Source organism: Macaca fascicularis, chromosome 13 (genome assembly GCF_037993035.2).
Source record: "Macaca fascicularis isolate 582-1 chromosome 13, T2T-MFA8v1.1".
NCBI lineage: Eukaryota > Metazoa > Chordata > Mammalia > Primates > Cercopithecidae > Macaca > Macaca fascicularis.
In genome coordinates, this window is record NC_088387.1 from 49,814,470 (window position 1) to 49,824,562 (window position 10,093).

Consider the following 10,093-nt stretch of genomic DNA (forward strand, 5'->3'; position numbering starts at 1 on the left):
TCAATGACGTCCCCGACACGGTCGCCTACCCTCGGGATCTCCCAGCCTGGAAGGAGAAAACAGACCGCTGTGGACAGGCAAACATGGGCTCTGTTTGTCCAGGGATTGGGGCGCCAGTTTGGAGGGAACTCACAGACCGCACATTCTGCCACCTCCCTGCACTTTTCCAAAACAGCCTGGTCTTTGCTGGGCCGGGTTGCCCAGGGTGGCCGGGGCTGGGAGCCAGGAACAGAGCTGGGGAAAGCAAGGCTAGGGGGCCAGCGTTGGGGGTAACCAGATGAGGACAGAGACACGGCTCTGCTGGCTCTGCTTAGCTCTGACATGCCTTGGAGGGGAGACGGAGAAGCAGGCAAGGGGGGAAGAGGGAGAGAGGGACAGATGAAGAGAGAGGGAGGAGAGAGAGGGAAAGGAGGTACAGAAGTGAGGAGACGGGGAGGAGGAGAGAACAGAGAATGCCCACGTCTGGCCTCCCAGGAGATTCTTATTCCAGCCCCTTCAGCTTTGGCCTCCTCCCTGTGGAAAGAATCCCCTGTGCCCCTAAGCACCGGTGCTCTGAGACTCTGACCTCCTCCGGTGGCTCCTCCGTCCTGCACAGCAGGCAAGGGACAGGGGACCCCAGCAAGGTTTCCATGTGAGTGCGGTGCTGTAACACCCTCAGGCTGTTTGAAGCACAGCAAGGGCTCCTTGGCTACCAGTAGCCATGGGGCTGGGGGCTGGCCCAGCTGAGGGTACTAGGCTCCTGGGGAGGCAGGTGAGCCTGGGTAGTGTCCACCTGCGTGGCTCTGGCCCCCTCCTTCCTAGCTGGTCGGCACCCACAGAAGTCCTGCCTATGGCATGCCTTCCTTCGTGAAGTTTCCTCTTCTGGGACTCGGGCTTAGATTCCCTCTGAGTCAAATGTTATGTAGAACACATCGTGAGTGGCTCACCTGGAGTGGTGGCCCTGGAGATGCGCGTGGAAGGCCATGCTCTGAGCCCGGAGCTGCAGAGGTCAAATGGCAGCCCCCTACAAGGACTCCGCTTGGTCTAATTTGGGTCACATGCCCACGCCTGGCCAGGAGGATGGCTTCCTCTGATTGGTTGCCTTGGAGGGGGTCAGAGGCGTGGTGTAGGTTTGGCAACCCAAGGTAGAGAGGGGAAGGAAGTGTAGGAAGGGACAGGTGGATGTGAATGTTACTTCAGAGCACAACAGAGGTGGCAGGGGAAGAAACTATCAAGCGGGGGAAGAGCACATCCCTGGATTGTGCCAGGGATGCCAGAAGGAAGGTGGGCAATGAGCGACATTTTAGGAGTGGAGACACTGTAAATGGAAGCCCTCACCGCTTCCCGTGAGCTTGTTTGCACTCCTATGGTATCAATTCCTTCTCTTGTCATGCTCCCAAGGGCTTTGTGTGACTGTGTGTGTGTGTGTGTGTGTGTGTGTATGTGTACTGTTTAGTTTGAAGTAATTATAGATTCACAGGAGGTTGCAAAGATAGTACAAGAGAGGTCCTGTGTACTCGTCACCTTGTTGTGATTGTAGTTGAATCTCAAAATAGGAAATGGACATTGGTACAATGGATAGTAACGCACCACGCGACAATGTCGTTTCAGTCAACGATGGACCTCACAGTCGATGGTGGTCCCGTGTGATTATATAATGGAGCAAAAATATTCCTACCACCTAGTGACATCGTAGCATAACACACTGCCTTTTCTATGTTTGGATACACAAATGCCACTGTGTTCAGGGCTGGACAGGGCGACCGAGAGCACACAGGATCGTCCACAGTATTCAGTGCAGTAACAAGCTGCACAGGCTTCTAGCCTAGGGGCGATAGGCCGCACCATACAGCCTAGGTGTGTGGCAGGCTCTACCGCTGAAGTTTGTGTAATACATTTTATGATGGTCTCATGACAAAATTGCCTGACAGGCGATTCTGAACATATTCTCTGAACGTATCCCTGTTTTTAAGTGACATGTGACTGGATGGGCGCAGTTTGTTGCCCTTTTATCACCTGTAGATGTGTGGGCCAACCACGCGATGCAGGTACAGGACTGTTCCATCACCACAAAGATCTCCCTCCCTCCTGCTACCCCTTGACAGCCACACCCACCCCTGCCCCACTCCTCCACTCTCTCCAGCTCCTGGACACAACGAATCTCTTCTCCATATCTAGAATTTTGTCATTTCAAGAAGGCTGTATAAATGGAATCATACAGGATATAATTATTTGGGACTGGCTTTTTCCATATAACATCAAGACCAGCCTGGCCAACATGGTGAAACCCAGTTTCTACTAAAAATACAAAAAATTAGCCTGCATGGTGATGAGCACCTGTAGTCCCAGCTACTCAGGAGGCTGAGGCAGGAGAATCGCTTGAACCCGGGAGGCAGCGGTTGCAGTGAGCCGAGATCGCACCATTGCACTCCAGCCTGGGTGACAAGAGCGAAACTCTGTCTCAAAAAAAGGAAAAAAGCCATCCAAGTCCTTCCGTATATCAATAGTCTGTTCCTTTTTGTTGCTGAGTAGTGTTCCATGGTACAGATGTGCCAGTTTGTTTAACCATTTACCCATCAAAGAACGTCTGGATTGTTTCCAGCTTTGGCTTTTACACAGAAAGCTGCTACGGACATTTGTGTATGCTTTTTTGTGTGGACACACATTTTTATTTCTTTGGGATAAACATCTACGAATGCAATTACTGGGTGATATGGTAGTTGAATGCTTAGTTTTATAGGAAACTGCCAAACCGTTTTCCAGAGTGGCTGTGCCCTTTTCAATCCCCACCAGCATGTATGAGAGATCCAGTTTCCCACACCCTCACCAGCATTTGGTATCATCATTATTTTTAATGATAGCTATTCTCGTAAGTTCATAGTGGTATCTCATCATGGTTTTACTTTGGCGAGGGAAACATCTTTTCATGTGTTTATGTGCTATTTGTAAATCCTGTTGGGTAATAAGGGTGTTCAGGTCTTTTGCTCATTTTCTAATTGAATTGTTCGTTTTTTACTGCTGCACGTTGAGAGTTCTTTACATATTCTGCATATTCTAGTAACTAGTCCTTTGTTAGATGTGGCACGCAAATATTTCCTCCCATTCTGTAGCTTGACTTCTTATCCTGTTAACAGAGACTTTCACAAAGCAACACGTTTTAATTTTCATGAGGTCCTTGTTATTAATTTTTTATTTTACTTATTGTGCTTTGATTCCTTTTATTTATTTATTTATTTATTTATTTATTTATTTATTTATTTATTTAGAGACAGGGTTTCTCCATGTTGCCCAGGTTGGTCTTGGAACTCCTGATCTCAGGTGATCTGCCCACCTTGGCCTCCCAAAGTACTGGGATTACAGGCGTGAGCTACCACGCCCGGCCCCATTGATTGTTCTTTTCATGTCAAGTCTAAGAATTCTGCCTCGCTCTAGATCCTGGAGATTTTTTGCTATTTTTCTACAAGTTTTTTAGTTTCGTTTTTTATAATGAAGTCTATAATTTCCAAATAAGATATGAAATTTAAGTCTAAGATTATTGTGAGTGGGATTTTTGTTTTTTGTTAATGTTTTTGGTTTTGCCTATAGATTCCCAATTGCTCCACTACTGTTTGTTGACAAGGGTATCTGTCATCACTAAATTGCTTTTGCACCTTTGTCTAAAATCGGCTGGGCATATTTTGCTTGGGTTTATTTCTGGCATCTTTTCTTTTCTATTAATCAATGTGTCAATCCATCTGCTAAAACCACATTCTTTCTATATAGTAAGCCTTATTATCAGGTAAGCAGATTTCTTCTACTCTATGCTTCTTTTTAAGATTTTAATTTTTTTTTAGATATGGGTTCTTGCTATGTTGCAAGACTCCAACCCCTGGGCTCAAGTGATCTTCAGTTTCCTGAGTAACTGGGACTGCAGGTATCACTATCGTGCCTGGCTTCATCCTTCTTTTTGAAGAGTATTCTACCTATTCTAAGACCTGTGCCCTTCCAGAAAAAGCTTGTATATGTTGGCAAAAACTTTGCTAGGATTTTTATAGAAATTGCATTAAACTTTTAAATGCAATCAGTTTTTGGGGAAATGACATCTTCATTATGTCGAGTCTTTCCATTCATGGACATATGTCTCTCCATTTATTTAGTTCTTCACTGATTTCTTTCATCAGCATTTCATAATTTTCAACATACAGATCTTGTATATGATATGTAAGTGTGTATCTAAGTATTTCATTTTCTTTGGAGTGATTGTAAATATGCATGTGCTTTAAAAAAAAAACTAATAGACTTCATTTTTCAGAGCGGTTTTAGGTTTACTTTTTCATCAATTGTGATTTACAAGATGAGGAGTAGTTTAGTTTATTGTAGGTACCCGTATTTCTTTTCTTTCTGTTTTATTTTCCTCTGGATGTCCCAAGACTCCCCCTTGTATCTTTTCCTGTTTAAAGAGCTTCCTTTCGACATTCTTTAAAGGTAGGTCACTAGCCACAAATTCTTTTTTTCTTCATCTAAGAACGTTTATTTCCGCTTCATTTCTGCAGAACACCTTCGTTCACCCAATGTAGAATTCACAGTAGACAGTTCTTTTATTTCAGCATTTGTAAAAGATTGTGCCACTTCCTTATGGTCTGAATAGTTTCAGATGAGAAATTTTCATTTAAACTGGTGTGCCCCTAGAATTAATGTGTCACTTCTCTCTGGCAGCTTTCAGCACTTTCCTTTCGTCTTCAGTTTTCACTGTGTCTCGGCATGAATTTCTTCAGGTTTATCCTATTGGACTTCACTCAGTTCCTTGTGTCTGTGGGCTTATGTCTTTTGCCAAGCTGGGATTTCAGCCATTACTTCTTTGAGTACTTTTGAGTCTTCTCCTGTCTTTCTTTTGGGATGCCAAAATACAAATGTTGGGTCTTTGCCATTTTTATATAGATCCTTGTAACAGTTTACTTACTCCTTTTAGTCTGTTTTCCCTCTGTTCAGATGGGGTAAATTCCATTTTTCTGTCCTCAAGTTTACTGATTATTTTGCTATGTCACCTCCATTCTACTATTGAGCCCATGTAATGTGTCTTTTTTATTTTTGCTTATTGTATTTTTCAGTTTTATAACTTTCCTTTTTATAGTGTATATTTCTTTTTTGAGATTTTCTATTTTTCCTTTGTTCCAAGAGAATTTGTAATTGTTTGTTGAAGCATTTTAATGACGGATGCTTTAAAATTCTTGTCAAATAATTACAAGGTTTGTTCTCATTCTTGTTGTTGGCGTTAGTTGATTGATTGTTCTCGTTCAAGTTGTGATCTTCCTGAATCTTTGTATGATGGGTGATCTTTTATTGCATACTATACATTTTGCCTGTTATGTTAGGAGACTCTGGGTCCTATATAAATTTCTCATTTCAGTAGTCAGTCACCCTGATTAGGTTTAGCACAAAGAAACTGGCTTGTTTTATGAGCTGTAGTTCCAATGAAAATTTAATTTTCAGAGTCTTTGCAATGTTATTTTGGTTTTCTTAGTGTATCTAGTGCCAGTGAGGCTCCCACTAACCCTTCTGGCAGAATGGCAGAGGGAGCCTCCCTAGGCTGAGCTGCCTGGTGCTTCTGGGTAGGAGGAGGGAGTCTCTGGCCTGCAGGAATAAAGAGCTCTTCCAGGCTGGGCACTTGTGGCAGAATAGCCCCTTCCTTGATCAAAGGCTGGGGATCTGTTGTGTTGTAATCACCTTGGTTGTTCCACCTGGACTCCTGGTGTCTCTGGGTGGGGAAGAGGAGTATCAACCCAGTAGGACGAGGGAGCTTCGCAGGCTGGGTACTTGTCTCGATTACTGTAGCTATAGAATAAGTCATCAAGTTGGGTAGAACTATTTCTTCCATGTTGTTTTCTTCTTTTTCAACATTATTTTACTTATTCTAGTTCCTTTGCCTTTCATGTACATCTTAGCATAACCTTGTCTATATATACAAAAATTCTTGCTGAGATTTTGATAGAAATTGTGTTAAACCTGTATATCAATTTGGGGATAAATGATACCTTGCAGGCCAAGGTTGAGATGGGCAGGTGATGTGGGAGAGAACAGATGGAGACCAATGTTACTCTAGAGGAAAGTGAAGGAGCTAGCAAGGCAGTGAGTGGACTGATGGGAATGGGGGGTGGTAAATGACATTTTAAGCTTGGTGAGACTCCAAGTCGAAGCCATTGCTGCTCCATGTGAAGTTTTTGCATTATTATAATGTCAACTGCTTCTCCATCAAAACAAAGCCATGTTCCCAGGGGCTTTGTGTGACTGTGTATATGTGTATGCATGTATTTTAAAAAATCAAAGTGCACCAACAGTAACACACATATTCTTCTGCTGGGGATGTTGTTGATAATGGAGAAGTTATGAGGACAGCGGGTATATGATAAATCTCTGTACCTTCCTCTCAGTTGTGCTGTGAACCTAATGCTTCTCTGAGAAAAAGTCTTTAAAAAATACAAATATGCAAATAGAAAGAACTGTGAATATCCTAGTGATAGGTAAGAGAGGCGAGGCAGTGTAAGCCTAATCATTCTGTTATATAAAAAAATGTTCAACTTACGAATTTTGATGCATAGATATTGGTTATTGGGAGAATTCAGAATTAAAATATGTTATTGGGATATGAGAAGGTTGAAATAGTTGAAGACTTTGGTTTAATGGACCGGGCAAAGATTTATTGAGTAATACCCCACAAGCAAGGGCAACCAAAGCCAACATGGGAAAATGGGTTCACATCAAGTTAACCCATTTATGCTGGAGGCTGCAAATGTTTTGTGTGTGAAAAATCAGACCTTGGTGATGACCTTGAGCAGTAGGATACAAATAACTCCCACAAGCTTAGCGTTCCAATGATGGAACACTAGGCATAAATGGGTTAAAAAGTTTCTGCTCCTACAGCAAAGTGAAGAGGCAGCCCACAGAATGGGAGAAAATATCTGCAAACTGCCCATCTCACAAGAGAATAATCGGAAAATACAAGGAGCCCAAACAACCCCATAGGAAAAAATCTAATAGGAAAAAAAAATGGCAAAAGATTTGAATAGGTAATACTTTCAGTGTTAGAATTTCAAAAATAAGATAACTCTGGAAGTGGAAACAGCTCTCCTGCCTTCTCTGTTAATATTTACTGAGTGCTTTGCATGACGTCTTGCTTACAATAGGCTTGCACTAAATACACGTTTCTGTTTTTTCGTGGTTGTTGTTTGTTTGTTTGTTTTTGAGACAGGATCTCAACTTGTTATCCAGGGTGGAGTGCAGTGGTGCAGTCACAGCTCACTGCTGCCTTGAATTCCTGGGCTCAAGTGACCCTCCCTCCTCAGCCTCCTGAATAGCTGAGACTACAGGTGTGTGCCACCATGCCTGGCTAATTTTTACAATTTTTGTAGAGATGGAGTCTCGCCATGTTGGCCAGGCTGGTCTCAAACCCCTGGGCTTGAGTCATCCTCCTTCCTTGGCCTCCTAAAGTGCTGGGATTACAGGTGTGAGCCACCATCTCAGGCCCATCTGTTGAATTACAAGAAATCAAAGCAGAGCTGAATTTCATATGTGGGGCCCTGAATGCAGACAGAGGTGTCGAGATGTACAGAGGATTGCAGCTGACCTGTGTGGTTTGCTGTCTTTCTGCTCTAAGAAAAACCAGAATTGGAAAGTCCCCCAAGGTCCTCCACCAGTTTGAAGAAAGGGTGGAGAAAAAGAGTGAAATTAAGTCAGATGTGACCCAGTGATTTCTATTAGTGACAGAAAAGGCCAACGGGTGGGTGTGGATTGTGTCTGGGACTTCCTGTCTCTTCTCAGAGAGACAATGTCAACCTTTTCTATGACCTTACAAGTCAACTCCACAGATACTTTCTCATCTCTTTATCCCCTTCTTTCCCTTATTTATTCCCCATTCCAAGATTTAGAACCAGTTTTCCAGTTTTTCATCCCTTTGAATGGATGAAGAGATTAGAGAATGAAGTGAAGGGGCATGGGCCAGCCCAATCCTATCACCACACACTTTTCAACTAAACTTTCAGGTCCTACCCAAAGACGCCTTCATCCCAAGCAAAGCTCCATCAGGCCAAATCTCAGTTCATCCAAAAAATTGGGATATCCTTTGGGGCTGATAGCAAGAATGAAAAGTTATCCTCAAGTTCTGACCTGCCTGTTGTTGTTTACACCCTGCCAGGGGGCTGGAACAGATGCGTTAACCCTGTCTTGGAGGGCTGTCACCTGGTGACACCTCCCAAGGGTCGGTGGCTCACACCAACAGATGCCAAACTTGTGGTGTCAACTCAAGACACAACCCACACATCTTTGCCTGTCACCAGCCAGATGGCTGTTCTTTATTAATTTCATAATTCAAGTCTTGATTGAGTTCCATAACCCATGAATAACTTGAAACCCCAGTTAGGGTATGGGTTGATTATAAAAGCATTACAAATTTCTAAGTACAAATATGTACTTGGTGCCACACTTAGCTATTCCAAGCCTCTTTCCCAGGCCTCCCTCCCACCGTGTCCCTAACCCAACTCCCTCCGAGATCTTCCTGCTGTTGGAGGAGGCAGGTGTGGGGAGCCCTGCTGTGATCCTCAGAGTTGACATTGTGGGTGTTGCACAGGGTGTCTGGGGATGGCAGTCCAGTCCAGCCTCTGCCGTCCTCTACCTATGAAGTGCTCGATCGATGACTCCCTTCTCTGGGCCTCGGTTCTCTCATCTGAAAAGTGAGGAGGTGGATGTGAGCTTCCTTCCTGCTCCAAAGTTAGATCATTTCTGATTCTTTCAATTGCAAGTAAAAGAGACTAAATAGCAGTGGCTTCAGCACCAAAAGGAACTTATTGGGAGGACTCTGGATGTCTCATGGACTCCAAGGAAGACCCAAACTCAAAGCCATAGAAAGGGGTTTGCCCTGGAGACCCCAGTAATGGGAGATTGTGGTGCTGCCTTCTCATCAATGTGACTCAGCTCCAGTGGTTTGTTGGCAGTGGATCTCCCAGTCTGCCATTTCGGTTTCTCAGAAGAGAGCATCTGATGGGTCCAGCTGTATTCTCCTCCAGGCTAGTTAGCTCTGTCCCAGGAGACAGGATCCTTCGGCACAAATAAGGCAGCTGAGAGGTGGGGTGGCCAGAGAGATGGATCATGCCTTAAGTGTCCACTCCAGGTATCAATGATATTTATAAAACTCAACCCAAAAAGTTTTATCATAAAGCGAGTGCATAATCAGGAAGGCAAAGCAGAGCAATTATTCCTGTGGGATAGAGTGAATCAGGGACGGCTTCCTGTAGAAAGATGCTCCTTTTTTCCCACATGGTCCTATATACGTGGCCTGTCTAAAAACCAACAGCACTCACTTCTTCACAAGTCACCCTAATTCTTGCCACTTTTGAGTTCCCTGCCAAGGCCTGGCATCTCATCCGGTGGTCTCTAAGTCTCTGACTGTAGATACATTCCTTGTGTCTGGTGTGACCTAAAGCCTGTTCCCTCTATGAAACAAAGAACTTGGTGTATCTGCCTCAGTTTTCTTATCCACCATGCAGGAGAATCATTTCTTCAACATTTCAGTGTTGAAGAGCACTGGACGGGGTTAAAGGAGACAATGTAATTAAGCAGTGTCTGCTGCCCAGCAGGCCCTTGCTGGACAGTGGCGAACTCCTGATGAAAGTCTCCAGGAGCCTGCAAAGGGCTCGCCTCTCCAGCACAGTGTCAGGGTCTGTAGGTCCAACGCTGGCCCTTGTGAGAAGAGCAAGGGAATGCACGAGGGGAGCAAAAAGTCAAAAGTGCATTCACACTAAGTGCTCCTTACACTCAATGGGCATGGAAAACAGTGAACAGCTCTGGAAAATGCTTCAGCAGAAGCTCATCAAGCTGACCTGGCTATTCCATCCTCAAACGACCCTGCATCCGCTCCTCGTGTGTGAAGGTACAGGAGTGCTCGTAAGGGCCCCAAAGTGGAAATGACCCAGATGGCCATGAACCTGGGATTCATGGATGGCCCTCGGAGGCCTTTGCACCTGTATTGTATTTACAATTTTTGTTTTTGTGCCTTCTTGGAGGTGAGAGTTCATAGCTTCCATCACTTTCAAAAGGGGTCCGGAGATGCTATAATCAGTTAAGGTTCAGAATTAGTGCTCTATAT